The sequence below is a fragment of the Pituophis catenifer genome, unplaced genomic scaffold (assembly GCF_029215685.1).
Source record: "Pituophis catenifer annectens isolate HBS135680 unplaced genomic scaffold, rPitCat1.0.hap2 SCAF_2, whole genome shotgun sequence".
Classification (NCBI taxonomy): domain Eukaryota; kingdom Metazoa; phylum Chordata; class Lepidosauria; order Squamata; family Colubridae; genus Pituophis; species Pituophis catenifer.
This window is the reverse complement of record NW_027256882.1, coordinates 55059128-55075063: the sequence shown is the minus strand read 5'-3', so window position 1 is coordinate 55075063 and position 15936 is coordinate 55059128.

Below are 15936 nucleotides of genomic sequence, written 5' to 3'. Positions count from 1 at the left end.
CTTCGGGGCGGGTCCCTGCCTCTATTTAAAGCCGCTGGTGTGAGCGCAGGGGTTGCGGATCGCCGCGATCACCCCCACACCCTTTCCTGTGATCGGCTCGTATCGGCTCTCTTAGAGGCGGCTCCGGAGCCTTGTATGGTTTGCCCTGCAAGCTCTGACGTTTTCCTTTGGCGCTGGCTGGCTAGAGCGACGGTTAGCGCAGCCGGATCTAATCTCCTGCTGAGTGTGCTGCGCCGACGAGATCCTTCAATCGTCAGTCTCTGGAGCGCCGGGCGAGCCCTTCGGCGGGCGGTGAGAGTGCGAGGCATCCGACCTTCGGGCGGCGCCTTTTGAGGTTTGGAACTGCGGGCCTGTGTCCGAGGCGCCCTGCTTGCCTTCAGAGGACGCCCTGAGCTAACCGCTATCAGCCCACGCGGTCCCGAGCACCGCGGGCGCCATTTTGGGACCCTTGTCATTCCGGCGGCCATTTTGTGTCAAGCTCTAGGCACATCGCTCCCCTCCCTTGGCGGCAGATCTTTGCCTTCCCTCTCGCCCACGTTGTGTGCGGGACCTTAGTTGGCCATCCCTGCCTCATCGCTGTCCCTGTGGGCTGGGACCTGAGGCTTGCCTTGTTTGCCCTAGGCCGCCTTATTGGCCTTCTTTCTTGGGGCCTTTCTGGACCTTTCTACTGAGCCTTTGCTGCCCCATCATACAAGGCCACTGGTGTTATTGTATATAGTTCCTGGTTTTTTACAGTTATTGTTTCAATAGTCAAAAAAAAAAAAAAAAAAAAAAAATCAAAAAAATCATAAAGACAATAATTTAAAAAAAAAAAAAAAAAAAAAAGAGAGAAAGAGAGAAGGGAGGCATCTGTATATATAGATACCTTGACTCACACTCTTGAGATGGCTGACTCTTACCTGTCTTCCGACTCAGAACGGGAGCCTAGTCCGCCAAGGGCACCGTCTAAACATAAATCAAAATCGAGGGGCAGGTCTACTGTCGCTCTTACTGATTCTCGCCAGCACAGACCTTCAGCAGCAGCGGAGAAAGACGCCCAGCGCCGACACAGAGCGCTCGAGAGGCAGTACGATAGGGCCAGACTGGCCTCTTCGGCCTCTGTCTTTGCTACCAACCAACACCTATCCCTACAACATGGCTCTTCATTGGCATCTGAGGCCGTTCCGGATCTCGGTGAGGAACGTGACACCTCCACTTCTCAGGCTGCGACTGGTCTGGCCCATGCTAAGAGGGCCTCTGTCTCCTTACCTGACGTTTCAACCGTGGGCCTTGCAGAGCCCCATGCTCCGTCTTCCCGTCGAGCAGAAGCAACGTTTACTCCGACCGCGGCTGGACTTCGGGGCCAGGATGGTCAGCTGTTGGCTCCCCAGGTGGATTTGCAAGCGGCGTTGTCTACTGCTCTGTCCTCCATTTTGGCTGCGGGACTTCACCAATCTGTTCTTCAACAACCCCCTCCAGCTCAGCCTTGTACTTCTCACTCATCTGCTCCCGGTCGTTCCAGGTCTCCATCCCGGTTGGCTCACATCTCTTCTGATGACTCCGAGCAGGAGGGAGAGCTTCCTGAGGAATTAGAATTCTCGGAAGATGAAGGCCTCGCACCGGACACTCCTGCCTTTTCCGGCTTGTTCCGGCCTTCGTTGTTTAAATCTCTGCTACATAAAGCTAGACGGGTCACCAATATGGAAGCCCCATCTGCTGAACCTTCTACTTCTTCGGCTCCTCATGAGGCCTTGTTTTCGTCATCCAAACCGGGTAAGGACTTTATTCCTTGTCCTCAACTCTTTGCTGATGTTCTACAGTCCCCCTGGTCTCAACCGGGCTCTCTGATGGGTCCCACCAGCCTGGACAAAAAGCTGTATTGTGGGGCTCCGGAATTGGACTCCTTACTATCGTTACCTGTGGTTGACCATCCGATTGCCAGCCTCTCCTCTTCTTCGCTTTTGTCCTCGGACGCTTTGGACGTTCTTAAATCAGAGGACAGGAAGTCTGAACTCTCCTTTCGTAAGGAGCATCAATCTCTTGCTTGGACAATTAAGACGGCGACTGCTACATCGTTCTTTAATAGAGCCACATTGCTTTGGCTGAGGCAACTTCAAGAGAAACTACCGCCAGAAGACACACGTCTTCATCAGGATATAAATAAAATTATTGCTGCCACCGAATATTCAGCGGATGCCTCGTTAAATTCGGTGAAGTTTGCCTCGAGAGCCTTGGCCTCATCTGTGACATCCCGTAGACTGTTTTGGCTCAGAAATTGGAGAGCTGACGCCAAAACAAAGTGGAAATTGGCGGCGGCCCCCTTTAAGGCCCCGAACCTCTTTGGTCCTGCCCTGGATCCTGTCCTGGTCGAGGACAAGGATAAAAGAAAGGTGATGCCCGCGTCTTCATACCGCAGACCGGAACGGCGCTACGCACCCTATTCTCAACGTCAGCCCTTTCGGGGCTCGTCGGGGTCAGGGGGCCCCTATTCACAACGCAGTTACTTTCCGGGGACCGACCGCTATTCGGACAGACAACGGTTTCGGGACAGGTCCAGAACCAGCAGCTCCAGACGCCCTTTCCGTGGAGCCGGTTTCCGCCAGCCCCGTCGAGGCAAATGACTACAGTTTGCAGGATCCCATTGGCGGGAGGCTTCAATTCTTCAGCCACCAATGGGAACGCTCCACCAAGGAGGACTGGATCCTTCGGACAGTATCTCAGGGCCTGGCCATCGAGTTTATGGGGCGCCCTCCGGTTCGCTACATCCGCTGTCCGACTCACCTGTCCTCCGTCAAGGCGGCTCTTTTGCGGAAGGAGGTCCTCCACCTGCTCCTTATCCATGCAATAGAACCTGTTCCATTGGATCAGCGGGGCAAGGGATTCTATTCGACTCTCTTTCTGGTCCCCAAACACTCGGGGGGTTGGAGGGCCATTCTAAATCTGAAGCAGCTGAATCTGTCGGTCCGTTACCGCAGGTTCAAGATGCACTCCTTGGGATCCATCCTTGCTGCTGTGCGACGGGGCGACCTTCTCCAGTCTGTCGATCTCAAGGAGGCGTATCTGCACGTTCCGGTCCTCCCGGCCCATCGCCAGTATCTGCGCTTCCAACTTGGGGAGGACCATTATCAATACTGTGCAATGCCCTTCGGCTTGTCGTCTGCCCCAAGGACTTTCACAAAACTGGTAGCGGTGGTGGCGGCTGCCCTCCGGGTGTTGCCTGTGAGGGTCCTATGTTATTTGGACGACGTTCTGGTCCTGTCCTCCTCCAGAAGCCAAGCACCTCGAGACCTGGCCCATGTCATCGGCTCCTTTCAGGACCACGGGTTTTCGATCAACTTCCCAAAGAGTCATCTGCACCCGACCACGGTTCTACAACACTTGGGGGCGGTGATCGACTCGGTTCGGGGCCAGGTCTCCCTGTCCCCGGACAGGGCGGAGAGCATTCGCAGCCTGATTCGGCTCATCCGGTCCAAACGGTCTGTTCCTCTTCTACATCTGTCCCAGTTGTTGGGGAAAATGGTCTCGTGCTTCTCGATAGTGCCATGGGCGCGCAGACATACGAGGCCGTTGCAGTGGTTCCTGCTGCCCTTTCAGCGCACGGGTCGCAGCGACTCTCTCCACAAGGTTTCTCTTCCCCCTCAAGTTTCCATATCCCTCGACTGGTGGACAGGTCCCAACCTTCTTCTCGGCACTCAATTTCTACTCCCGGATCGGCTGACATTGACTTCAGATGCCAGTCTCCTGGGCTGGGGGGCCCATCTCAACGATCAGATAGTGCAAGGTCGCTGGTCGCCTTTGGAACAAACGTTGAGCATCAACATCTTGGAGTTGAGAGCGATTCGCCTAGCTCTCTGTCACTTTCAGTCCCTGCTGCGGGGCCAGCACGTCCTCGTCCTTACGGACAATATCTCCGCCAAGGCCCATATAAACAAGGAAGGGGGCACGAGGTCAAGGGACCTGATGCTGGAAGCAGAGAAGCTGTTTTCTTGGGCCGAAGGTCATGTTCTGTCTCTGAGGGCCGATCACATCTCGGGCGTGGACAATGTCAGAGCGGATTGGCTCAGCAGGCAATTGATAGACCAGTCAGAGTGGCAACTGGATCCCGAGATATTTCAGGAAGCCGTCAACATCTTCGGACTGCCTGTCGTGGACCTCTTCGCCAGTCCGGCGAACGCCCAGCTTCCAAGGTTCGTGACACGTTATCCAACTCAGATGGCGGAAGATCACAACGCTCTACGGTGCCGCTGGCCTCCCGGTCTCTTGTACGCCTTTCCTCCGCTTCCGTTGATCCCTCAAGTCATTCGGAAGCTATTGGAGGAACGTGCGGAAATTCTGCTGGTGGCTCCCAGTTGGCCTCGTCGGCCGTGGTATGCCGACCTGGTAGCTCTGTCCATTCTTCCACCGTGGGAGATTCCACCGAACCGTCTCTCTCTACGCCAAGGGGCGGTCTTCCACCCAGATCCCGGGTGGCTCCAATTGGCCGTTTGGCGTTTGAGCGGGTCATCCTGCGCAAGGACCGTCTCCCCGACTCTGTCATAGCCACTATACAGGCATCTCGCAGACCTTCGACATCGCGCATATACGAGGCATCGTGGCGGGCCTTCTGCGTCTGGTGTGCTGACAACTTGGTAGACCCTACGTCGGCTCAGGTCGTTGACATCCTCTGCTTCTTACAGTCTGGCCTGGACAAGGGCTTATCACCGTCTACCCTTCGTCGACAGACCGCTGCCTTGTCCACTGTCGTTCGCTGTCCACCTTATTCGTCTCTGTCTCAGCACCCCCAACTCAGAGAATTCTTGCATGGGGCTATGAACTTACGTCCGCCTCCAGTTCGTCGATATCCGACCTGGGACCTCTCCCTTGTTCTTCAAGCGCTGATGAGTCCTCCTTTCGAACCGCTGGGCTCTGTGTCTCTTAAGTACTTGTCTTATAAGGTCGCCTTCCTCTTGGCTATCACATCCGCCAGACGGATATCCGAACTTTCAGCTCTGTCAATCCGGAACGATTTGTGTATTTTCCACACTAATACGGTTGTTCTTCGCCTGGACCCGGTTTTTTTGCCGAAAGTGAACTCTTATTTTCATCGCGCTCAGGAATTAATCCTTCCTGACTTCTGTCCGTCACCCAAGCACCAACGTGAGAAGGATTGGCACACCCTTGACGTGCGCAGGGCCCTCCGGCGTTATATTCGCAGGACTGAGTCATTCAGGAAATCGGAGGCCCTTTTGATATCCTTCCATCCGAGATCCTTGGGCCAGAAGATATCTCCATCGACTGTGGGCAGGTGGATTAAGGCGTGCATCTCCACTGCTTATGAACGTCAGGCCAGGCAGGTCCCAGCCGGGATTTTGCCTCACTCTACTCGTAGTGCGGCAACGTCAGCTGCTTGGGCCACTCAGGCTTCTGTTTCTGACATCTGCCGGGCTGCCACCTGGTCCTCGGTGACTCCTTTTATCAGACATTATAGGGTGGATTCTTTTGCCTCGGCTGAGGCTTCCTTTGGCCGTCGTGTCCTGCAGAGTGTGCTAGCGAGGCAGGACTCTGGGGGCCTTTAGTTTCCCACCCTTGTGTTTTCTGAGCTTGGGTATATCCCAGCTATGGACTGCAGGAGCAGTACTCTGGAAAACGAACATTGTCTTACCTGAATGTTCCTTTTCGGAGTACTGCGACTGCAGTCCATCCCCTCCCTTGTTTTTTCCTATTATTGGACTACTGTTGTCTGGACTTGTTATTATTGTAGAACTGTTGGTTTTTTCTTGGACTATATTAGTGGTCGCGCCTTCGTTCAAAGACTGGTGCATTATGGGAGCAGTGGGCGTGGCCACAGGGCGAGGAGAGATGTATCTAAATTTCACCCAGTCAAAAGGAACTGATGATGAAGAAACCCAGCTATGGACTGCAGTCGCAGTACTCCGAAAAGGAACATTCAGGTAAGACAATGTTCGTTTCCTCTTTAGGTTAAACATACCCAGTTTCTTTCACTATTTTATGTGGCCTCCAAGCCACTCTCCATCTTCATAGCTTTTCTTTGTACACTTTATTGTCACGCCCTAAAATGGGGATGGAGCTTTAGCTTCTCCCTCTGTTACGTAATCCAAAGTGGTCTCATTATGCAGTGTTCATCTGATGGCACACCGATAGATAGTGCAGTAAGCCACCGGCATTCAAAATTCTTGAGTTAATTATGTGATTAATGCTTTGCTAATTATAACATGATTTCTTCGGTTTCTGGCATAGCTCAGTAGACCATTAATGTCTCAAGAGGGAGTTCCAACAATTTACCTCTGCTTCTCACACTACTTTCTGCCCCTAAGCATCACGTAGAATTAAGGTTGCCTACACATTTCCATTTGAAATTATTTGGTTGAAAAGGTTACTACTTGTTTTCAGAATGCATTTGGGCTGGGAGTGACTTAATGTGCTTAATGTGCATCAGAGTATGGCATCAAATCCTTTCTTACTCTTGTTAGGCTCCCATCATCACCAACATGCCCCAAAGCATGAATGTTAATTGTCCACATTATTACAGCATGTACTCCAGCAGTTTGCTGAACAGAAATCCTCACTGCATTGTGATGGGCCACCTGTCCCTTATTACTGTCAACTAGAGAGGGACAAGCGGTCTGATTAATGTGATTCAGTCACCATAAAATATGTGGCTTGTGGTGAAAGAGTTTGGTTATTGAGATTCAAATGAGGTAGCAAGTGCCTCCCATTTGGCTTCCAAGCTTCGGAGAGGGAACATCCATACACACCAGATGAAGTCAATATGCCTCATATAGGTTTATGAATTCATCCATAATTCTGTAGAGATTCTCAGTCATCCAGATGACTTTGGGACATGATTGTCCCAAAGGTGCTTTTTCAGGAGGCAACTGGATTTTCTTGTTTTTTCTTTGAAGATGTTTTACTTCTCATCCAAGAAGCTTCTTCTGTTCTGACAGGATAGTAGTGAATGGAAGGATTTATATTCCTTGCAGAGACAACTGGTCATTTGCATCCTTTTGGAGGGTTATTGAAGCACTTGGAGGTTTATCTGTGTCCTCAGGGTCACCTGAATAGTGCTCCTGGTTCCTGTAGTCTGCAGAATTCATCCATAGTTTCAATCAATTTGGAAGACATTGCCTTAGCACTGTCAACACAAATTAACACAAGACAAAGTCTGCTTTGTTGAATATATTTCATCTTCTGTAGCTTTAAGAAGGAGAAAGCTAGATAAATATTAGGACAGTTAAAACTGTAGTAAAGGTTCCCCTCGCACATATGTGCTAGTCGTTCCCAACTCTAGGGGGTGGTGCTCATCTCCATTTCAAAGCTGAAGAGCCAGCGCTGTCTGAAGATGTCTCCATGGTCATGTGACCGGCATGACTAAACGCCAAAGGTACACAGAACGCTATTACCTTCAATCTAGCAAGATCATAACTAAATCATGTCTTGCCACAAGTTTGAAATTCTATAATACAGCTCATGTACAAATGTCATTTGCTGATCCAGTTAAGAATAGATTCATTTTTCACTACAGAAGAAATAGTAGCAATCATTCTTCTCATTTCTAAATATCAAAAATGTTTGATAAACTTTACATAGGGTGAGATAAATACATAGGCAGATATCTAAGGGACTGTACAAAGAAGAGGTCAATGTATTCTCCAAAGGAGCTGAAGGCAAAACAAAGAGCAATTGATGGAAACTAATCAAGGAGAGAACCAACATAGAACTAAGGAGAAATGTTCTGACAGAACAATTAATCAGTGGAACAACTTGACTCCAGAAGTTTCGGGTGCTCCAATACTGCAAGTTTTTAAGAAGAGATGAACAACCTTTTGTCTGAAATGGTATAGGGCTGTGATGGTGAACCTATGGCACGCCAGCTCAGCTCAGCGCATGTGCCAGTGATGGGTTCCTCCCGGTTTGGTCCAGTTCGGCCGAGCCGGTAGCGGTGACGATATGACGTCACCGAACTGGTTCCCCCCCGCCCTCCCCCCCACTCACCCACATTATTGTTACCTTTTATTTGGTCCCACCCCCAATCTATTGCTGCCTCCTGAGTCCCAGCTGATGACTAGAGGGAAAAAAACTGTTTAAACTCTTGCCGCGGGGCTTCAAAGGGCCGTCCTACAGCTGATCAGTGTTAAAAGCAAACAAATGAGTCAGGTCGTAAGTGCGAGGACCTTCCAGAAACGACTCTGACCAGCTAGCCACGCCCACCTAGTCACATGACCTCCAAGCCACACCCACAAAATAAGCCACACCCACAGAACCGGTACTAAAAATATTTAGAACCCACCCCTGGCATGTGCGTGCCGGCCAGCTGATTTTTGGGTCTTCTGGGCCCACCAGAAGTAGGAAAACAGGCTGTTTCCTGCCTCTGGAGGGCCTTGGGGGGTGGGGAAGTCCCGTTTTTCTTTCTTATCTGTCTCCAGAGCCTCTCTATCTGGGAAGGGCGAAAACCGCCTTTCCCACTCCCTTGGAGGCCCTATGGAGGCTGAAAGGGCCCATTTCCCAACTCCCGGTGGGACAGGAAGTGACGTTTTTTGCTGTCCCCAGCCTCCAGAGACTCCTAGAGAGGCTCCTAGAGAGGCTCTGGAGGCTGGGGACAGCAAAAAATGTCACTTCCTGTCCCACCGGGAGTTGGGAAATGAGCTGTTTCAGGCCTTTGGAGGGCCTCCGAGAGAGTGAGAAAGGGCTGTTTTTGCCCTTCCCAGATAAATAGAGAGGATCTGGAATCAGGTAAGAAAGAAAAACAGGCCTACCAGGCCATCATGTGCCAGGAGCGGAGTGGGGGTTGCACGCGCATGTGCATGGGCACATGCGTACGCGACCCTCCCCCACCCCCACCCCTCTCCTGGCACACGATGGCAAAAAGGTTAGCCATCACTGGTATAGGGTTTCCTGCTTGAGCAGGGGATTGGACTAGAAGGCCTCAAAAGTCCTTCCAACAGTTATTTTGATGGATTTTCTGAAACAAGGATTATTTTTTATGAATATACCAAATTTAATATATGTATTGTAAGCTGCACATGATCATGTGACATCAAGATGGGTGACACATAAACTTACGGACAGTCTAAAGGCTCTTATTTTCCCTTTCAAAAACTTTTTGTAAAGTACCCCTTTTGGAATAGACAACCCTTAAATTAGAGAAGCTATTCTATAAACTGACCTTTATAATATGGGTCAGAGAGCCATTTTCTTCAGATGTCTAACATAAAGTTATTCCTATATGAATAATAATTGAAGAGTCATTTAATTATACTTGACAGCAAGGCCTGTTTTGGGATAAAAAGACTAACGTCCTCTCTTCCAACTGGTATCTACTTTTCCCAACACATATCTGACTTGTTTTCAGAAAGCGTGGATGAAAGTAGAATGGGCCTCTGACTTCATCAAAGGGTCATTCTGTGCACATCTACTTAGATCCAAATCTCACGTAGTTCACTGGATAGAAGTTGCTTAATTAATGTTTGTTGATGGTTCATACACTGAAATATGTAGGCAGAATATACAAGCTGTTTTCTACAAAGCCCAAATATTTCTCTGAATCCAGTCTTAATTGCTTGATAAAAAGTCTTGGGCACAACTAGTAAGGATAAGTTTTCCATGGTGGTGGCATTTTTCAAAAACATAATTGTTGTTCGCTTAGACACATAACGAACAATAGAATGAGATATTCACAGTGTTTCTAACTGGAGCATGAGATGCCCACCTAGTAATTTCAGAGAAAATCAAACAGTCCAAACTGGTTGTCTCATTTGGGACAACCAGTTATACAGACACTGTAGGACTCAACTGCTACCACTTATGTTCATTTTTTAAAAAATCCAGTGTGTCGCCTGAATGTGCACAGGCTTGGATCATCATTCCTTCTGATCTAGATTATTTGATGCAGCTTTTTTTTAAAGGGGAGGGAAGGAGGGACGGAGAGAGGAGAGGGGGGGAGAAGAGGAGATTGGGATTTTTTTCACACTTTTGTCTTCTTGGCAAATTTCCACTCCAAATGATTTTCCCAACTGATTGCACAAGTCAAATTTTCCTTGCTTACATCAGATCTTATATGTGACACATAATTAAAATTGTAATTGCTTGGGGAAAACAATTAAAATGGCTATTAGACATGAACTTAATGAGGATGAAACTCTAATAATAACAACAACAGGAGAAGACAACAAAATACAAAGACCTGCAAGTACAAATAGAAAGCAAAAGAAAGCAAAAGTAGTACCAATAGCAACAGGTTTCCTGAACACCCGGAGCATCACTTTAACACCATTGGCATTGACATATTCACCATCAGTCAATTGCAAAAGCAGCTTTACTTGGAACAACTTACATCCTGCAACAATACCTTTAACCCATCAAATATCTGCATCTGCCTATTCCAGATCTTTGGTAAAGACTCAAAATGTGAACAAAAATGCAAAATCCAGTCTAAATATCTGACTGACTGTGCAATGAACTGTAGTGGAGAAGGAGTCAAAATATTGTAAATCTGATATTTTCTTTTGGTACTAATTTATTAACCTTAAGAAGTGACAAATCCTGAAATAACAAAATATAATTGTTTAAATTATAATGGATTTCACTCCTACTTAAAGCTACATGGGAGTAATATTTTTTCAATATAGTACGTTTTCATTCTGAATTAAATATACATATGGCTGGGTTGCATATTGGCACATTAATTAGAAAGCGTTCTCTTTAAAAGTTCCAAGTAGTTTTGTTTTTTGATCAGCCTTGTTTGTTCACTTTTTGAAAGAAGCTATCTACTTAATTTTGTTCTTTGTCTGGAATATCTGCTATATCCTTTGCAAAGAAGGTTTGTATCCCAGGATCGTATAACTCTAAGAGTTGTTTTGGCATTAATGCCAATGAGAACGCAGTAACATTTCTGCCTTCTGAAGAAATGCCAGTGGAGTTTAGATTTTGGAAAAATGCCCACCAGGCAAAGCTAAGTAACAATACATTTGGAGGAAGAACAGACGGTCAGGCAGAAAAGAACACAAATCTGCCAAGGCCTTTATGCCAACTAAGTGAATGTAGCTATTTTTTCCATCCTCGTTAACTACAGCACTGACTCTCCATAAATCCAAAATGCTAGCATAGCATAAGAAGAATTTCTGCCTCACTCAACTCTCCAGGAAAATGAAAGGCAAGTCCACTTCAAGCAAATCACCAGGAACTAGAATGGAGCTATTGTCATCCTTCAGAGATAAAAGAAGCAGAGGATATGAATTCATCAGGTTAGCTCATTCGTAACACATCTTTTTTTTTTCCTTCTGAAGGCCTTCAAAGAGATGGTATTAACTATTATGCTCAAAGCATCACTACACAGTAATGAATTTGAGATATATAAGTAAAAGTTCAGGCTCACTAAGTCAGCTCAATAGGTTGTAAATGTGAATTAAGCGTACCATTATTTTCTAAGGCACCATCCTGCTGTTATAACAAGACTTGTGGAATGAGAGCAAGGAAATATTTGTTGTTAAGCTTCATTTATCGCAGTTTGTTTTTCTTTGATTCAGTTGTTTGTTTTCAAAGTTTGGGGGCATGTTTCTACCCTGCAAAAGAATGAAAAGGATACAATCCTGAGAAAGACTGAACTGTGCCACTTGACGCTATAACAAATAGAGAGTCCCACTGACTAAATGCAGATTTCTGTTTTAAAATGATACATTGTAGACAGGTTCTAGTACAGGAGTCCTAAAACTTTTTAAACAGGGGGCCAATTCATGGTCCCTCAGATTGTTGGGGGGCCGGACTGGCTGGATGTGTGTGGCTAGGTGGTCATGTGATTGGGTGGGCGTGGCCTATTTAGAAGTCCATTAAACAATACACACAAATTAAACTTTAATTTGTTATGCTTCTGGGGGTGGAAAGTAGTTTAGTGAAGGGATGCACTGCCTGGGGGGGGGGGTGAGGGACTTCTGTTTGTGTGTGTGCGCCCCTCTCTCTCTCTCTCTCTCTCTCTCTCTCTCTCTCTCTCTCTCTCTCTCTCCTGGGGAGGCCAAAGACAGGCCCATTTTTGGCCTCCTCATCCTCCAGAACCACTTTGCCACCCCAAAACAGGCCCATTTTTGGCCTCCTGAGGCCTCCGTGCATCTGGTTTTTGGCCTCCGAGGCCTCCAGAAGGCGGGTGGGGGCCGGCGGGGAGGTGATGTGGTTGGGACAGTCTCGTGGTCCCTCACGGGCCGAATTAATGGCGTTGGTGGGCCATATCCAGCCTGTGGGCCGTAGTTTTAGGACCCCTGTTCTAGTCCATATTATTCGCTTTTATCTTAGTTCTTTCCTCAAAGAATCTTCACATAGGAAAGCATTAATAACTTTTTTGGCCAAGTGGTGCATTCATAAGATTGTCATATAATTCCATCTGTATTCTAAATATATTGTGTAAAATCTATGTAAAACAGTAGAAAGTAATGTAAATTAAACAATAGAGTGGACCTTGAAATGAAATCTCTATACTGATAAAGGTCCTAAAAAGTTCTTGAAGGGATCATACATTTGCACAGGCTTACCATTTTTCCTACCCACAACACAGGGGTGAAATGCTCCCGGTTAGGACCAGATCACCCGATCCGATAGCGATGGAGGCAGGTGGTTCGGAGAACCGGTAGCAAAAATCCCTGCCCCCCCTCCATGCCCAGCTGAGCCACACAATCATCAGAGGCTTTTTTTTTACATTTAAAAGCATTTTTTCTACAATCTCTTTGGCCAAAAAATGCTTTCAAAAGTAAAAAAAAAAAAAAGCCTCTGATGATCGTGCAGCTCAGCTGAGATCGTCAAAGGCTTTTAAAAGAAAAAAAACCCTTTTTTTAAATGCCTCTGACGATCCCAGCTGAGTTGCCTGATCAGCAGAGGTTTTTAAAAAAAGCCTCTGCCGATCAGGCAACTCAGCTGGGATCGTCAGAGCCTTTTGAAAGCATTTTTTACAACCTCTTCGCCGAAGAGGTTGTAGAAAAAATGGTTTTAAAAGTAAAAAAAATTGGCCATGCCCACCCAGTCACATTACACCCCCCCCCAAGCCATGCCCATAGAACCGGTAATAATAAATTTTAGATTTCACAACCATTGCCACAACACCATTGTATCTGATGTTACACATTCTGCTTTTAAAATATTGAATATTTTACAATATTGGTGCTTATTTCTGTACTTACTCATTTATTCATTCACTGTTGAATATAATGTATTGCAGAACTTGGTTGAGGATATCAAATCATAATAGAAAGTTTAGAAAACCAATTAAAGTATTACTGTGCCATAGTCCAATAAGCACAATTATGATAATTCAAACTGCATTATATAGAGCAAGGGTGTCAAACTCAAGGCCCATGGGCCAGATCCGGGTCCTTAGAGCTGGCCTGCGGGGCCACCCTGGAAACAGCGAAGAACCAGCCCGTGGTCCCTCTGCCAGCAAAAGTGTAGCCTGGGAGAGCCATGCACGGCCCACTTGAGCTCATTTTTCGGCTGCAACAGCCTACTGCAACCCTCTACCAGCAAAAACGGAGCTTTTGGGCTTTTGGGAGGGCTGTGCACAGCTCCGTTTTCGCTGGCAGAGCACTCGGGCCACCACAGGTGCCCCCAACATGAGTGACGTTAAGCTGGCCATGCCCCGTCCTGATGCAGCCCTCAATGAAATCGAGTTTGACACCCCAATATAGTGGTTCTCGACATAATAATTCAGTGGGATTGTCCTGGATATATCCTTATTACAGGGTCAGAAAATTGGAAGGTGCCATTTATGTCATCTCTCTTTGTACCCAATGCAGGCACTCATAACAATGCTCCTTTACAGTTATATATCCAGAAGGACTTTAAACAGTAAATCAGAGTCTACCCTCTCTTTGAGTGGCTCCAGTGCTGAACTGCTCTTATTAAGAGGTTTTTGCACCTGTTCTATACAATCTGTCTTCCTATATCTTAAAATTGTTATGGTCTTAATCATGGACTGTTCTGGTGTTAGGCGCAACAGGTCTTATTTGTTTAATTCATTGCTAAGCCTGACCACTGTCCTCAAGCTGATTCTGGTCAGCTTATAAGAGAGTTAAAAATTTCAAACAAAAAAGCTACAGAATGGGGATACCTTCTAGTCAGGTACTTGATTCGTGCTATTTAATCTAACATCAGTCTTCTTTCTCAAAGCTGAACAACCCCAATTCGTTCACCGTCTCTTGATAGAATTTAGTTTTCAAGTCTCCTGAATATTTTGCGCTGTTCTAGTTTTTTCTGGATCTTTCTTAAAACATCTAATCCAAAACTACTCAAGAGACATTCACATGAGCAAGCTCGTGAATAGACTATTTATGTCCTGCAGTAAATGTGTGTATGACCCTTTTTACAAGCACTGACAACAGGGCTAGTCATAGAACATCTGTCATGTATAGTGGTAACAGAAGTGTGACTACCTCATACGATTCTGCCTCCCCTTCAGTACTGTTTCTTAATATCCATATATGTGATGGAATGTGCAGCTGGAGGAGTGTATCCCCCCCCTTCAGTTTGCTCTGGCAGAAGGTTGCAGGAGGCCATCGCAGCCAAAAACAGAACTCGGGAGCCCATTTTCGCTGGCAGAGCATTCGGGGCACCACAGCCCCGCCCCCCCCCCCCCCCCCGAATACATGCTGTCCACGCCCACCCCGGCCCCCTGAGGTTAAACACAACTCTGATGCGGCCCTCAATGAAATCGAGTTTGACACCCCTGGCTTAGAAGGTTTAGTCTGGTGAGATTTTGTCTATTAAGTGTAAACAAATAAAGAATAAGACTTAATCAGATCTCCCTGTCTTGTAGTATTTGGTGGTATAGTTAGGCAGAGGAGTTACCAAAATAACAGAACAGCTGGGTCAAGAGCAACCATGCCGAGTGACACACCTGGACTAGTGTAGGTATGTAGTTGGATGCTAATGTGTTCATTACTTTCACATTTCCCCCTTATTATTTTTAGAAGTATTTTAGAGTTAGGACTCGATAGCCTAGATATGTACCTGATTAAAGATGTTTTAATCTATTTAATTACTAAAATACATTATTCTTTCCTACAGTGTGCTTATATCCAAATTAATTACAAGATGAAGTCTCCAAGTCTATAAAATGTGTATTATCTCAGAGCAATATAAAAAACAGCCATATACCATACGAGACTTAATACATTTTTGCCTGGAACTACAAAAACAGAAATGTTCTCAAATATCAGGTAGATTACAAAACATGGCTAGTGTGATATGATCATGTTGATGGTTTCCTTATGGTAGAAATTGGACTATTAAGTTTGTCAGACTCAATTCTGGGGAATAGCTTTTTTTCTCCTGGAACTGATATGGAGAGAGATGAGAGTATTAAGGAAACAGGAGAAGGAAGAATTCATCCCATTCTCCTAAGAAATGGTTTTAAGTATAACTCAGAAAAATTGAAACATAATTTTATTAATTTATTTATTATTAACACAGATTTCGGACCAGATTCGGCATTTTTGCTGGCCTATCAAGTCTTTCCTAAGGACCTGGGATAGGCAGATGCTTTAAGGTAGATTGTGCAATGGTCTAATTATTTTGTCTGGGTCTGGAGCATGGTGAGACACATAGCTCTCTCCTTTTTTTCTCCACCAAGTTTCCACTAGTGGGAAGAATTAGTGTTGTGGCCTGTAAGCTGCCGGCCCCTCCAGCAGTTGAATAAGATGAGGAGGAGGCGTGGGAGACAGGACCAGCACCAAGGCAACCTGAGAGCTCCGAGGGAGAAGAGGGAATGGAGCTGTCAGAGAGAGAGACAGAAGCGGAGTCTGGGCCGTCCGTCAGTCCTCAAATAAAGAGTCAATGGCCCCCAGTTCTGTCGGTGGCTGATGAGGAAGAGGAGGAACTGGGTCCAGTGCCTGATGCACTGATGCGCAGAAGGCAGAGGAGAGGAGAGCATTGGAAATCTGTGGGCCGATCTTTAGGACAGAAGAGCCACCACTGCTAGTGATA